Below are 15,894 nucleotides of genomic sequence, written 5' to 3'. Positions count from 1 at the left end.
AATTCGTCGCGACTTTCTTCGATAGCGCGCGCTAACTGAATAAGAGATCTCTGATGAGAGATATTATTAGAGAAAATACTATCCCTGTTTTGATAATCTGCCAGCAGAAAAGGCAGGGGGCTTAATTCTAGGGAGAGGGGTTCAGGAATGTCAACCTTGAAGATAAAGATCTTGCTCAATCAGGGTAAAATGGTCATGGTAAAGACTGGCTACTAACAGCGAGAAACAGAGCTGCTGTCAGAGCGGTCAAAAGTTCAAGCCAAGAGCTAGCTAGTCGTGATGAAGTGCGCGCGCGCAATTGTTTGATGAATTCAGTAAGGCGCATCAGGCGTCAGTTGGGTGACCACACCTTAACTTAGCTGAAGCACTTATGCAAGGCGCAAATGAAATTCTATTGTCAACTCATGGTCACGTGGATAGCTAGCCAATGACGCAGCCACTGGCAGAGATACAAAAGAGTACTCTTTTATATCTCTGCCACTGGTCAGGCGTATCCGGGATCAGAGGAGAAGGGCCTGGGAACGAGGCTAGGGTTACGCCTCGGGTGACAATTGTCTAAACATACGGGCAGTTACTTTAATTGAGATCGTTCCACCTTTCCGCGTTCCTTCATTGGGAAAAGAAAGAAACATACCGAGAACGCCACCTTTAAAGTGATTTGACGTAAGCTACTTTTCATAAAATGGCCAAATCCGAATACCCTGAGCCTCGAGCCGAACACGAAAGTGCGCTGATCAGAGAAGAAGTGCATCTCTTCGGCGGAAGAAACGGAAAGTATCCTTACCATTATTTCCCCCGCAACGAAATCTGGACTTGTAATGTCCGAGACGAGAAAAAATGGATCCGCCGTTTCGCCAAAGGAAAGAATATTCCTCCGCCTTGCTGGGGAGCACGATGCGTGGTCATCAATGAAATTATCTATTCGTACGGGGGATCCAAGGAAGACGGAGATCGTCTGGGAGAGGTGTTTGGCTTAGATCCGAAGTTAATGAAATGGATCAAAGTGAGACCGCCCACCCACGGAAAGAAACCATGGCAACGCGATGACTGCTGTTTGCGGGTCATTGGAGGAAGAATGATCATGTTTGGAGGATGGAGCGGTTACATTCTTAGATATCGTCTCCAATCAGGGGCACAATGCAATGAGTATGTGAATAATGAGATTTATGAATTCGTATTTGAAAAAGGAAGCAAAAAAGGAGAATTGCATGAATTGAAATCTGGGAACAATTCAAATGTTATGATTAGGATATTGGTTGGATGTTGAGTTAAGTGGAAAAAGACCACAACCACGCTAAGGTGCCGTCATGGAAACGATTGATGAACATCGAGGATTACTTCATGGAGGGGCAGATGGTTTGGGAATATCATTTGATGATGCATTTGTCCTTGATTTGAGAGAAAAGGTAAGTCCTAATTACGCTCGGAAATACTTAATAAATTGTAATAGAAATGGGTTTGCATCAATCTCCTCCCAAAACCATCCGCTCGATATTATCACAGAATGTGTCGATTGGTCAAAAGAGGATTCATAAAAAAGAATTTCTTTCTAATGATCGGTGGTTCTTTTGAGAAAAAAGATTTATGCAGAGGGTACATCTTGATTTTGACAAACACAAATTACACAAGGTGGATTACTGATTGAATTGCAATCAATAATAATGATATTAATTTAAGATTGACTTGACCCCGGATGTTTCACTGATTCGGTTCCACACGCTCCACTGTGTAGCCAATAAAGACGGCTCTGCTTCTCTTATTATTTCTGGTGGTGAAGATAGAGAGAGAAAATACCAGCAAATGATGAAAATCTTTACACTTAGTAACTAAAATTATTGTGATTTGAAGATTATTTTATTGAACAGGTCCCTCAAACGAATCATATACGAAAATTGAATCTCTACTTCTTGCCGAAGCTACATTAATTCCAACGCCAGGTGATCGGATAAACACATTGGCGCATGAAATGGAAAGAATGAGGTAAATTTCATGCTTTGTAAGGAGACTTTACTCAAACACGCTATTAATTAATTTCTAGCCTGAAAATGTGTGAAAGAATGAAAAAAGCATTAGAGAAATTCAAAATAGTCTGACGCTTTTTTGTTCTAGGGAGCATAACGAAACTCTGATAGATGAAAAGTAGGACCTTTGCCATTTTATACATACTTTTCATGTTCGCTTTGTATACAGGTCCGAGCTAGCTGCTCAGTGCCGTCAACTTCAAGAACAAGTTGAATGCCAAAGGTGAACAATTTTACTACAAAATTTATGACGATACACTAAATAATCTCCGTAGTTCCTATTTCCAAGCGGAGAGTAGAAGTTTAGAAGCTGAAAAGTAAGAAAGAATCTTTTCTCACTCAGTAAAACGATTCTGTGTAACATTTAAGGTTTGAAAAGGAAACTCAGTGCGAGACTCTCAAAGCTCAATTCCAATCTCTTGAGACGGAAATGTAAGAAACGTTTTAGCCATACTTTTATCTAGATGATGACTACACACATTAAATTTTAACTTTCGACTTAGAAATGAAATCAGGGCTCAGCTCCAAGCTTTGGAATCACGATGCCAAGTGCTCGAGTGTCAACGTCAGACTGTCCAAGACTCATTTGACGACCGTTGTGTCGTGACGATTCCATTCGAGGTGTGCACCAAAAGGGTTTTTAATTAGATTTCTTATGTTTTAATGTGGAAAGCAACTACCGATGTCTTACTCAAAATTGGCGACAAGCATGTCCCACTTAATAAGAAGATTTCTCCGGTTGTCAGCAAACAATTGACTCCAAAGGGAATAGATATTACCATAGCAGAAAATAACTGTTTTTTGTCTATTCCTCCAGGAGCGGTTGACGACTCCATTGTCCTTTCGTCTTGTCTTCTAACTGACGATGGAAAGTACAAAAGCGAAATCGGAATGGCGCTCACCGATGTCGTCCAGCTTCTACCGCATGGCACAAAGCTAAAAAAGGCCGCCATTCTCAAATTTAAGCACAACTTCGCTTTCAGAAAAAATCACGACATTAAAGTTACGCTGCTTTATCAAAGCGGAACTGACTTGAAGAAAGTATTCAGACCGCTGTGCGTTCTCACCGCACAGAATCAAGTTGTCTCTTTTCGATTTGGATACGCTACTCTAGTCGCCGACCAGATAATCGTCAAGACTACCAGTTTCTGTTATATTTGCGGAAAAGACAACGGCTGTTGTATTAAGCTCTCGGAAATGGTGTTTGCACCAACAGATTTGAGCCCTTCTCAATTTCGACAAGGCTTCGCAGTCAAGTTGTGCATCTGCGAAGCGAGCGAGGAAAAGGAAGAGAAAGTTTCTATACGAGAGCGCCAAAGAACACCTCACAAAGTTGAAATGCTAGGAAGACGTGAATTCAGCCTTTGCGAGTGCGGTATTTCAAAAGACCAGGGACCTCCTGTATTGCCTATAACCGCAAAAATTAACGAATTCCAGCCAGCGACTGGATGGAGCATTCGAGGGTCCTACAAAGTTGACTTTCGTAAACTTCGAGCAATTTCCAAAGGCGATCTTCAATATGAACCCTACTACTTTGCAGTTGGCGTCAGTGATAAAAGTCTCGATGTTAGCAATACAGTAGCTGTTTGGTTCACTACAGAGTGGAAGGGAGAAACTATTGAACTTCTAGCTACTTTCAGGGCTAAGAATGTAAGTTAATAATTAAATAATGGGAGACTAAAAGTAATACTAACGCAACGTGTTCTATCTACAGCCTGAGCACCTACGAGAAAGTCTTAGTTCAAAAGGAAGCCTCTGCTCTTCGAGTTGGATCGCATGGTGACAGAAGAGGAGCTAAACGACGTGGCTAAATATTTCCCTAACGATTGGAAAGACTTGGCTCGTAAACTGAAGGTGGATGTGAAAATAGTGGAAGCGGCTCATAAGCACGAACCCCAAGAACATCTCCACTACATGCTAAAACTGTGGATACGTCACAACGGGACCGCTGCGACGGTGAAACTTCGATGCAGAGCACTTTTGGACGTCAAGCATCGATTAGCCGCAGACATGGTTTTCCCAGACGCCTCCAAACGACTGATGCGTGAAAGTACCGCCACTCTGCCCTTGTAGAAGCATTCTCTAATCACGTTGACATTTCAATATTCAAAGAATAACAGCCCGTTTCAAGGATTCCCTAATTAGAACTGGAACACTTTCTATTGTCTAATGAACCTAGATTACCGGATATTGTTCGTATGCTATCCGGCTACAACAGCTCAAGTCGTCACTCTTTTATCCTATATATAAACCGTGGACGTCTCTGTTTATCGTCAGGCGAAAACAGTGACTCCTGCAAGTGGTTGCTCAAAAGCGACTTGAGTTTGGAATGCAATTATGAGTCTCAGTGGAAAGGGCTCTGAATCACTTACTGGACTTTATACAGTTACGCTCTGGCTCTGCCTATTCTACTTTTTATTGGGCTGTTCTACAGAAGGAAACAGCAAATCACAGCAAGAAATGACGACGAAGATCTAAATCACATGCTAATTCGATACTACGTGAAACCGGTCCCGCTCAAGACAAATTTAGCGAAGTCCCTCTATTTTCTCCAGGAGAGTTAAGAGAAGAAATTTTGGTTTTGGGAGATTATGGAAATTCTGCGTAAGATTCTTCTCACATGCGGTATACAGTTCTTCGGGGAGAAGAGTCACTCGGGAATAGCTATCGCTGCCCTACTAGCAAACATCTTTCTCCTACTACACGCCCAACTGAGACCGCTCAAAAGGAAAGGAGATCATTGGCTACAGTTGATGTCATTGGCCGTCATTTCGCTCAATCTTACTGTTGGAACTCTTATGGCTATGTCGTATCGTGAAGAGACGTACGACAATTCAAAAGATCAAAGTATTTTCTCTATCATCGTTTTGGTGATCAACGGCCTATTCGTTCTATACGTCCTACGTTAGTTTCCTTGACATGGTAGAGTATTACTATTCATGTACTCCTTATAGGAAAGCTTGTTTATTCTGTCATCGTGGCTGTGCGTTACGTTAGGAAGAAATACAGAAAGGTCTCCTTGATTCCTCTACTTGTCGAACTATTCGACGGAACTCCTTCCAGCCAACAAGTGAATCTTGACAAAGGGTAGATAGAGATGAAAAAATTGATTCGCCATTTACTTTGATAGATCGATGCGCACGTGTTGACGAATTATCTCGCACAGTGCATGACTATTATAGAACACGGGCGTGAAGTGGGTTTAGCTAAGAAAGCTGACTCTCGTCAATAATACCATAGCACTATACAGCTGATTTACGTTTCTTGTCTCTGACAACGCTCAAGGATACTATTGGTTGGAAGTAATCATGCTAATTTTGGTAAACAGAAATTACACAGGAAAAATAGTTATGAACGTCATTCTGACTCAAACCTAGATGTGGCACAGGCTTGACTCCTCAGCCTTCACTACCTGTCAATCCATTGAGAATCGGTCTAAAGCACGTAGCGGCTGCTAGCTAACATCCAAAGGAAGGAATCTACAACCTAATAATCTCTACACCGCCGGGCAGCCGCAGACTAAACCCTAATGCAAAGAAAGGATTTGCGCATACTAGCGTAGTCATTAAACCGTGCAAGAGTGCGGCAGAAACCGGATGCTGTTCCCTCTACACTCTCTGCTGCGTGCATATATACGTAGGAGTTTCATGCATGCTATGATGCCACTAGCTCTCGCTCTGAGCCCTCAACTGCACAATCGGAAATTGAACTATATACAGTTTATATACGTTTGGAAATCGGCCTACGCTCCAAGCGCGGGATGTGGCGCTGCATGCAATCATTCTCTATGAACGCTGCAGAGAGCTTTCCCGCCCTTGCCTATAAGTGCTCGCCTACAACGCGCTAACTCTGCTGTGTTTTTGTTAGTTTGATAACTCTACGGTATCAGACGTTCGCTGCGCGTCAAATTTTGGCAAAAATGACCCTCCTTCCGTTACATTAACCGCGCGCCGTTAAGAATCATCGAAAACTTAGTCCAATACTACTAGCCCGCGAAAAATAATTACCAGCTCCTCCTTACTTGACAGGATTTTGTGGTTCCCTCGCTTGGAAATTCGTCGACGCGGCGGAGAGTACATCGTAAGAGCGATTCCTACCGTGTGAGGCTTTCGATCCACTCATTGACCGACGGATGCGACGATTAGAGGTATTTTTCTTCTCGAAAACTGATCAGGACTTCGAAGAAGGGTATCAGAGAACCTTCAGACAGGAAATGAAGAGCGTATCGCGCATGATGTCCTCGCTACGAGCGGATACGCGACAAAGACGAAAAGATGTATACGGGAAAACAGCGTCCCGGATAACAAGATTCCTAACCAGCGAAAGACATGCACGCTATAATTCGTACTAAAACAAGAAATCCTTAATAAAAGACACACCTAAACTTCGAAAACGGGCGTCATGATCACGACGTCTGAAGTAGATTGCGACTAGAAAACTGTCGAGACTGACGTCTTGTTGCGGGGGAGTTTCGTGCCTGCTATGCCACTTTAGAAACCTAGTTAGATAGACATAATTTCTGTTTGTTTGTTAGCGCTAGCCTAGCGCTAACAGCCGCTAACTACCTCTCCCCCGTTTTCTGTAATAAAAATCCCCTAGGAATGGTCCTTGGCGTGCACTTTGAAAGAACGACCAAGGATCACGGTTTCTTTTAGAAGTATGCTGGATATATTTACCAATGTGGATTTGATTTGAGAACAAATATTTTCTTTCGCGACTGACTGTAGCTATTCAAGTGTTAGTTTGTCAAGCACTTGTCCCTGTCAAGCACTTCTTTTACTAGCCTCGTACCCAGGCCGTCCCACCTATCTGGTGAGAGCGCCTGGGTACGAGGCTATTCTTTTCCCTGAATAAGATGTCTGTTTATTTTCTTATAATATTATTGTTGCATGTATACAGAGCGGAGGTGAAAGCGAAGCGGCGAACTAAATGTCGTGCTTGAGGCCGCCATCTTTCGTTGCCAGTTGTGTTTCTCTAGACTCGCTAAAAATAAAGCTTCTGTAGCAAGTGTTTTAATTAATTCAGCAGTCGAGTGAAGTATATACTATAGCTGGTATAGATGCTGCCTAGATTCGCGGCAGGCGCAGTCCGCGAATGGATTAATTCCACGCAATGTCGTTCTCGCCGATCATATAATGCACGCAAGCTTTCGCAAAGTAACGCTGCATATGGAAGTCTTCAGAACTAATTAAGGATCGGATGTATAACTCAGAAAATGCTGTTGTGGTAGGCAAGGAAGTGACTGCGGTAGGCAAGGAAGTGTTACGCCCTTCCTTGCGCACTACAGAAAAAGCAGGAAGAAAGCCTGGGTACGAAGCTAGGTATTCCAATATTGGAGGCCGTATAAAATACCTACGTAAACGATTTTCACACAGTGGTATTTCTTTACAAGACTAAAGGCAGTTTGCCACAATGCTTCTTGTTGCTGTACTCTTGCTGCTGCAGTACTCAATTGGCCAAGTGCTCTCCCAATCGCAGTACTGTAAGAGCCCATAAAAGATCGGGATACCTCGGCGACGCGCGCGAACTGCACAGCGGGGAGCGAGAGTGCTAAGCTAATGTTATTTATTTGTTTTCTGAAGCTTTACGTTTGGTTGGTGGATCGCAATCCTACGACGGTCGCGTTGAAATCTACTACAATAATCAGTGGGGAACCGTTTGTGATGATGGCTGGGACTTGAGTGACGCAAATGTTGTCTGCCGTCAACTTTTTGAAACTTCGGCTTCTCAAGCCCCACATTCCGCTCATTTTGGACAGGGTTCAGGAAAAATTTGGCTTGATGAAGTGGAATGTTCTGGATCAGAGTCATACTTGGCCAATTGTTCCAGAAATAGCTGGGGTTCTCATGACTGTGGTCACAATGAAGACGCTGGCGTCGTCTGCTACTCAGGCAGAAATTGTAAGTTTTCTAAGATCGTGCAAATTTTTTTCGCGGCAACAAGGGGGATTAGGAGATTAGAACAACTTCCAAGTACTTCTACACGCACGCAGTAAGTTTGACAAGCCGACCAAGACTGGCTTCATTGTCGCTTTGTTCTATCTCGTACGACCGAAAGTCGCACATGCTATATTGGTATTAGTTCTTATCCACAAGAATTACTACACTAGAACGCGTGAGAGCTTAGAGTGACTATTTGTCTGTGTGTTACTCCGCGTATATAGCTTTTAATAGATTTGCGAGTCCCACTGCAAGTTCAGACTTTTCCGACGAAAAAGACTGAGATTTCAGCAAATTGATTTTTGCTTGGGCTTTCAATTATTCTTGTTGCTTTTTGCCTGCGGCGTTCCAAAATTTGAAAGAAGGGTCTGAACGTGGGGCTTCATTTTTGTCCGTGCGTACTAAGATGCATGAGCGCGAAGGATGGGAGGCCGTGTACGCGAACTTGCGCGAGAGAGAGAGTGGCCAAGCTAATATCATGTATTCTTTTCTGAAGCTCTACGTTTGGTTGGTGGATCGACGACTTACGAGGGTCGCGTTGAAATCTATTCTAACTATCAGTGGGGAACTGTTTGTGATGATTATTGGGATGTGAATGACGCAGCTGTTGTCTGCCGTCAACTGTTTGGAACCTCGGCTTATCAAGCCCCACATTCCGCTCATTTTGGAAAGGGTTCAGGACAAATTTGGCTTGATGATGTGGAATGCTCTGGATCAGAATCGTATTTGGTCCAATGTCCTAGCCTGGACTTGGGTTCTCATAATTGTGGTCACCATGAAGACGCCAGCGTCGTCTGCAACGGTTAGTTAACGGCATTTCAGCTAACAAAGCATATTGCGAAGTCCTTACGTCAAAGAGTGAATTAAAAAGTTCTAAGTGCTTTCTTTTTACAGTTGATTGTCAAGTCACTAGCTGGAGCGGATGGGGCTCTTGCGACGGATCTTGCCACGATACTACCATTCGATCGAGACATCGCTCCGTATCGCGAAGCCAATCAGGAAGCGGAACAAGCTGTCCGAATCTTGAAGAATCGGAGCGCTGCTATTCAGATAGCAAAGCTTGCAAAATAAACGGCATTTGTTACGCTCATCGACAACGGAAGTCTTCAATTGGTGATGGAGGATGTCTGGTAATCGTTCTCAAGATGGGTTGTAGCTTCAGAATTTAGCAAGCGTCTCTACAGGAATGCAACAAAGATGTTTCTCGTCATACGTGGACGTCTGTATCAAATGGATCACCATGCAGTGACTCAAAACAGTGCACTACAGATGAATGCAGAAACGGAGTGTGCAGCGGAACACTTCTCTCAGGCTACTGTTTCATTGGCAGTCAGTGCTACAGAAAAGATGATGGTAATCCTGACAGCCGGTTCTCGCAATGCCAGGTGCATTTTAATTAGGCAACATCTCTGCTATCTTGCAAAGCTCATTTTCAAGGTGTGCGATCCTTCTCAGTCCACTTCTCAGTGGACCTTTCTCTCAAGTCAATGTCTCATTGACAGTCAATGCCACGGAAAAGGCGGTAGTAATCCTGACAGTCAATATTCCCAATGTCAGGTATAAATTACGTTTGGCGAGATTTCTGCTCTATTGCCAATTTGTCGCTAAAATTCAAGGTGTGCGATCCAGATAAATCTAATTTCCAGTGGACCATCCGCTCAGGTCACTGCCTAATTGATGGTCAGTGCTACGAAAAAAATGATAGAAATCCCGACAGCCAGTACTCGCAATGCCAGGTAATATTGAATTCTTTCTTGTTCTAAACTGTATGCCGACCCCAAGGTGTGTGATCCTGATCAGTCACGCTTCCAGTGGACACTTATCTCAGGTCACTGTCTTATTGAAAGTCAATGTTTTGAAAAGGGCGATAGAAATCCCGAGAGCAACTACTCGCAATGCCAGGTATATAATGCATCGAGTGCGTTCTGGTACTAAACTGTCGATCGATTTCAAGGCTTGCGATCCTGATCAGTTCGGTTTCCAGTGGACGAGTCTCGACGGCATCTCTTGCGACGATGCCGACTTCTGCACGTACTCTGACAGGTGCACGTCGGGTGGTTTGTGCGTTGGCACGGAGATTCCCGGGAAATGTTGGCTGGCGACGCAGGACGACGTATCCCACAACTGGGATCGTCTGTCGTGTAGCAACGGGGACTTGTGCGCCTATCACTTGGACCCCGTCAATACGCCCACACCAAAGTGCCCCGAAAACGCGATCACAATTCCGCACGACGAATGCTCATTGGTGTGTCAAGCGTGCAATGCAACGAGTATCGTTTGCAAAACAATACACGGAGTCGGTTGCCTGCCGGATGTAACTGCGTGCGGATGTACCGTTGTTATGTGGGACGTCTGCTTTGACAACAACACTGTGATTCAGAATGAGCTTCTCCATCCGTGCCAGTATTGTCATCTTAGCCGAAACTACCGTTCTCTAATAGAGTTTGCAAATAACCCTGAAATGAGCGACAGTGAGAATTGTGTTCGAAATGATGGCTGTGGTTCCGTAAGTTGTATTGGAGAGGTGGGAGCGTCTGCTCATCCCGTTCCGGCTCCCTTGATGGTGATTCCTTCTACCGGGACCTGCAGTTGATTTCTTTTACTTAGAGTTTAGTAGAGAACCTCACTTAGTGTGCCGGTGAGGAATAGCGTATGATAAGTGGTAATAGATGAAGTATAGTACATTTCACATGCGTGTTGTGCTCGACTGAGCAAACCACCGTCGAAAAAGCACATTTAGATTCCGCGTGATTCACTGAAAGCGTGTGTGTTCGGAATGATCGAGGGCCCCCACACGAATCGTGCAACGCGCCGTCGTCGAGTAGATTTAGGTAACCAAAACAAACGGTCACAGTGAACGATGTAGGGGTAAAAGCGGAAGTGATGGATGTGGGATTGCTTACCAGGGGTCGGATGCATACCGTCTCCATGCATGAAACTCGAAGGGGGCCCCGGATTCGATCGTTCGAGATCTTCGGGAGAACGCTTCCAAGGCGGCTCGGCGAACGTTATCCGTCATCCTGCTCTTTGAACGACGACGTCTAACCACCGTTTCGTCTCTGAGAGGCGCCTGTCGTACGTCGTGTCCACAGACTCGGAGATCGAGCCATGATCGAGCGAATGTCAAAAGAAAGCATGCGTTTCTCAACGCTAGAAATAACAAAGACGTTCCCGTTGCTTACCAGTCTGTACAAAGCTGCGTTCGCGAGCTACTCACTGTACACTCGCCCGTTCTTTGTGTCGGTGATGGTCACGTGTTTATGTGCAATCACAGCCGTGCGTTAGACTTCACTTTTGTTCAGCAAAATTGGGATAAGGATGTACGATGTTGAGCCGTGCCTCACACATTATCTAAGCAAATAGGTGCTCGAAGACGCCGAAAAGGGAAGAAGATATAGTTACGGTAAAAGATTCAGTTGGGCGTAGTCAAAAAATTTTCGGCGCGCATAACGCAGCTGTAGTAGGTCTCCTTCGAATAGTTCGACGTCGGGGGATATGCGTCCTTTACCGACGTCGACGACGGCGAGACTCTTCTCGCTCGCTCTGCCCAGATATGATAGTTTCCGTCGCAGAGAAGAGACATAATGACGTGAGATGTATTGAATCCGGACGAGTCTGGCACGAGAACGATAGGGCGTTCTCGCGGAAAGGAGGAAATGTTTGCCAGCACGTGACCTTTAATACATATTATTTATCTATCCCGTTTCTTCGTGTAGATAAACGGAAAACGCCCCCATCCATAACGCAGTAGGGCAAGTCTATTTAGAGGATCAGAAGCTCCTAAAACTATAGCAAAAATTCCCTTTTCGCAAGCCAGACTGAGAGAAAGAAAACGCTGAGATGCATTCTAGTCAATAATTACATTGTACATGCCTTTCTGCTTGGAACAATAAACTATGCATTCCCTCTATGGCCTCGCTCTTCCGTTAGTGCTCTTGACTGCCGCATTTTGGAACGTCGGAGAAACCGCGAGCGGTGATTGGCAAACGATTTTTAGCGAAGCTTCGCACTGGAACCACAACTGGCCACAAGCAAGAATCGTTTCCAAAATGCAATACGAAAATACGTTAGCTCGACGATTTTCAACGTATCAACGTTGATCACGTTCTGAAAAGAAACGGGCCAAAATCATCTTTAGGAAAGCATCGCTTGCTTAAAACCGAAGTTGTTGCAAGCGAAAACTCGCGTACTGTTCGTCGACTTGGACGGGGCTACGTGGATCTATTCGCCGCGGACAGCGTCGTGGACGCGGCTCTCGGGCATCGAACGCGCCGCTTCGACGAGGTACTTTAGCCAATTGTACGCGAACTCGTTGACCACTGTTGGCGACACTCGAGTCATTGCCTATGGCTGTGCGCACGGCGGGAACTGGGCTCGGACGGCGTCGAGCGAAGCGTGGTCGTTCAACGGCGATAGCGAAGAGTGGACCGTTCTTACGTTGGCAACGAAAGAAGCTCCTCCGGCTCGCTTTAGTCACAAAGCGTTCGCTCATCGCCGAAGCGAAGGCGAATGCCAGTGCAAAGAATCAATATTTGTTTACGGCGGGAGAGAAATCAATGACTGGCGTAATCTTAAACGGGATTTCTGGGAGCTTCAGTGCGTAGAAGACGGAAATGAAAAAGGATGAAATATCGTTGGGTCGATTATACGGCTCATTTGGCCACTAACAGAGCATCCATCAAATAGTATTACTCCATTCTCAGTAAACGAAACACACATTTATTGGTTGATAGATAAGAACGAAAGCGCGTGGATTTTTGACTTAACCACAAAAAGTTGGTCGTCAACATTTATTGAAATTGCCTGCTCTAACTATGAAACGATTTCACTGCTCGGATACTTGAGAGTTAACAACAAAGTTTACATCCAAAACGCCGACATAGAAGAGACTGTCTATGCAAAGAAATATAAACTTTTCATTTCCCAGTGAACAACGCACTGCTGGGAGTTTACAATGTAAAGCGAAATCGATTTCAATGCGTTAGCGTTGAAATTTACAAGACAAAAACGTTTTCTCCTTCGAACATTATGCTATTGGAAAATAAAATGATGATTTTTTCTTTCGAAGCGGGTGCAAGCGATGGGATAAACTTTGGGAATTGGAAATAAACGAGTTGCTTGAAACACTGAAAAGCAACTACTCGGATTCAACACTAACGTTTAAAAAACGTGCGTACGCCGAGAGGTATCCTCGACTTCAGTGGAACGCCAAACTGATCGGCGTCACCGACACTGTTTGGTATCTTATGCAGGAAAATCAACGAAAGGTGGAAATGTGGCGCCTGGAATTAGATTCTCTCATGTGGACGTTATACGATCCAGATCAGGTGCCAGGAATAAATCACGCACTGATCGAACTGCACAAAGTGTGTAATCGCACGGCTACGTTCAAACGAGTGCCTTTCTCATTTACGTCATGGTTCCAAACAGCCTATTCAGTAACAAAAACTAATGACGTGGCTTTCTTCGGAAGCGGACTCGGATTTTACCTAAATGGCACGGAAGATCTTTAATTTGGATCTACGAAGTCGATTTCAGACAATGGACGCGGGTTGTCTCGGATGAAGTAGCTCCAAAGAAACTCACCTCGTTCACAACAATGATCTCGACGACCAACGGATCGTTGCTTTTATTTGGAGGCATAGACAACAGGCGTAGCACGCTGTGGATGATAACCATCAATTACCAGCTTACGAAGGCAAAGTGGAAAAGACTTTGTTGCGACGGCAACCAGCAGATGCGACAGCCAACAAATTAACTACGAAAATGGTCCAGCGCATTCTGGAATGATACTCTGTATGTGTACTTCGGTTACACTATTAGAAACGAATTCCCAAATTGGGCAAGCGCATTCCCCGTCGCTAACAACACTTGCATGGTACATGTACTTTCTATATGCATGAGCTCGTCTTGTGACTGGAATACGTACTACGCGAAAATTGGCAACGGTGATCTGACTTGGAAGATAGAAGAAATGCCACCGCGACAAACGTGCGGTCAGTACAGCCAGGAAAATGGCCGTTTTGCTTTTACAACAGACGAGTTCTACTTTCTTGTGGCCGATCTGAGCAAAACCGATTGGAAAGCCCAATTTTACTTTTCTCTTCGCCACAAAGTGCTGTGACGTCTTCTCCGAAGGTACTCACCGAATCGGTCACTGGAAAGTGATTGTTGACACAGAATTGAGGCAAACAAAATAAAAATGTACTTGCAATCCCGTATGCCCCAGACGTACTTCCTGCCTCCTTCTACCCAGATAGTGCCATTTCCTTGTGACAAAGAGTGGTACGTTTAAGGTGACGACCTTCTGACCTCCGGAACGCCGGAGCCATTTCCGTGGATGAGAACGCGCAGCTGCGGGTCTGTTTAATCTCTCGCTTTGTCACGCAAAAGAGTTCTGATTCAACCGTCTAATAGCCTCTTCCCCAGGTCCTTCACCATCTAGCGCTCTCTGGCCTGAAGAGACGAAAATGTCACTTCGCCGACCACCTGTCAACGTCAAATTATCAGTCTTATGTGAGTGCAGCAGGCCCTTAGCAGACGGTCCGGCTAGTCCGGTTTTGGCCGGTCTACATTTTGACGAGAATGAAAATAATTTATCGTGCTACATTTTTGGAAGTAAATCTGAGCCGTGTCTCTCCTAAAGTGTCCTGCGTAGTGCCGCAACGGCGAGTGTCATAGCTAGTGCAGCTATGTCACTACGTGCAAATGCTTTAAACTGACTTCTATGTGGGCGTGGTCGGACCACTCTACAACCATAGATGTAAGAGAAGGGGGATTGAAAACTCCCCCATCACGTGATAAATTACTTTCTATCAATGCTTGAACCAAGGATAATACAGCTAATTAGCCCCTAGGTCACAGACAACTCGGCCTGAGATTGGGCCGCACTCCACAGTGCGGGGTGCAACACATCCCCTACCGATTGTGGCCACTGTCACGTGCAAGGGTAAGGTGACCTGACTAAGAAGGAATAGGAAACTCAAGGTCACGGGATCGATTTCGTTGAAGCAAGGGTCGTTACGGCTTACGGCAGGTTACCCGTTTTTGACTGTGATCTTGGTTGGTCTGCACATCTGGATGTACTGGTGCGCAAAGTTTTGAGGAAAATTGGTGTTCTGCGGCGTCATAGAAATTTTCTTTCTCTGGAGGCTCGTTCCGCTTTTGTCCGTGCTATCATTGGCTCCGATCTTGATTACTGCTCTCCAGTTTGGTCCGACCACTCTCTCGGTGTAGTCAATCGCTTGCTTCTGCTTGAGAAACGTTCTCTTCGTGCGGCGGAGGGGCTAGGACGTCGACACCGTACTGGCAATCTTGAGCTACTCCATTCGTCCTATAAAATGACGCCACTCATAGATCGTCATAAATTGCAACTTGTCACTTTGGTTTTCAAGTGCCTCAACGGAATGGCTCCTCCTGGTTTCAGTAGTTTGTATCGCTTTGTAAGCTCCAACCACTTCACTCGGCTATCTGATCATGGAGTTGAGCTACTTACGCCACGGACACAAGCCCTCAGACGATCTCCTGCGTTCCGTGGTCAGTTTCTTTGGAATTCTCTACCTTCTTCCATCCGTCGTCTTAGTCGTGACCTTCTTCCTTTCTTCAAACGCTCACTTAAGTCTGTCTTTAACTTTTATTAATGTGTCTTTCCCTACCCTGTCTGTCTCTACCCTGTCTGTTTATTTATCTCCTTACTTAGCATACGTTAACACAGGGTGTCTGGAGGATTAGCCTTGAGCTGAAGACAATCCCTGTATAAATAAATATCTCACTCACATATCTCACTCACTCACACCCGTATGCTTCTGCTTTTTGGCGTTTTTTCTCTTCGCTACGTTCATTCTACCAATAGCTATCTTGTCGATCGAAGTGCTGAAGGTAAGGCTAGGCTATCGAAGTGGGTAATTTGATTCGCCAAGCGTCTAATCGCTGAA

At 44.9% G+C, this 15,894-nt stretch overlaps 1 long non-coding RNA gene across 1 annotated transcript; it reads left to right on the top strand.

Annotated features, from left to right (window-relative positions):
- Window positions 1–621: 621 nt before the first annotated feature.
- Window positions 622–4,608, top strand: LOC136196124 (uncharacterized). The gene is made up of 10 exons (XR_010672099.1): window positions 622–1,406; window positions 1,451–1,629; window positions 1,678–1,980; window positions 2,039–2,139; window positions 2,191–2,244; window positions 2,297–2,338; window positions 2,391–2,453; window positions 2,525–2,642; window positions 2,695–3,671; window positions 3,736–4,608. It is a non-coding gene; the product is annotated as an uncharacterized lncRNA (long non-coding RNA).
- Window positions 4,609–15,894: the final 11,286 nt, after the last annotated feature.

The sequence above is a fragment of the Oscarella lobularis genome, chromosome 15 (assembly GCF_947507565.1).
Source record: "Oscarella lobularis chromosome 15, ooOscLobu1.1, whole genome shotgun sequence".
In the NCBI taxonomy this organism is placed as follows: Eukaryota; Metazoa; Porifera; class Homoscleromorpha; order Homosclerophorida; family Oscarellidae; genus Oscarella; species Oscarella lobularis.
This window is presented reverse-complemented; position numbering and strand designations above follow the sequence as displayed.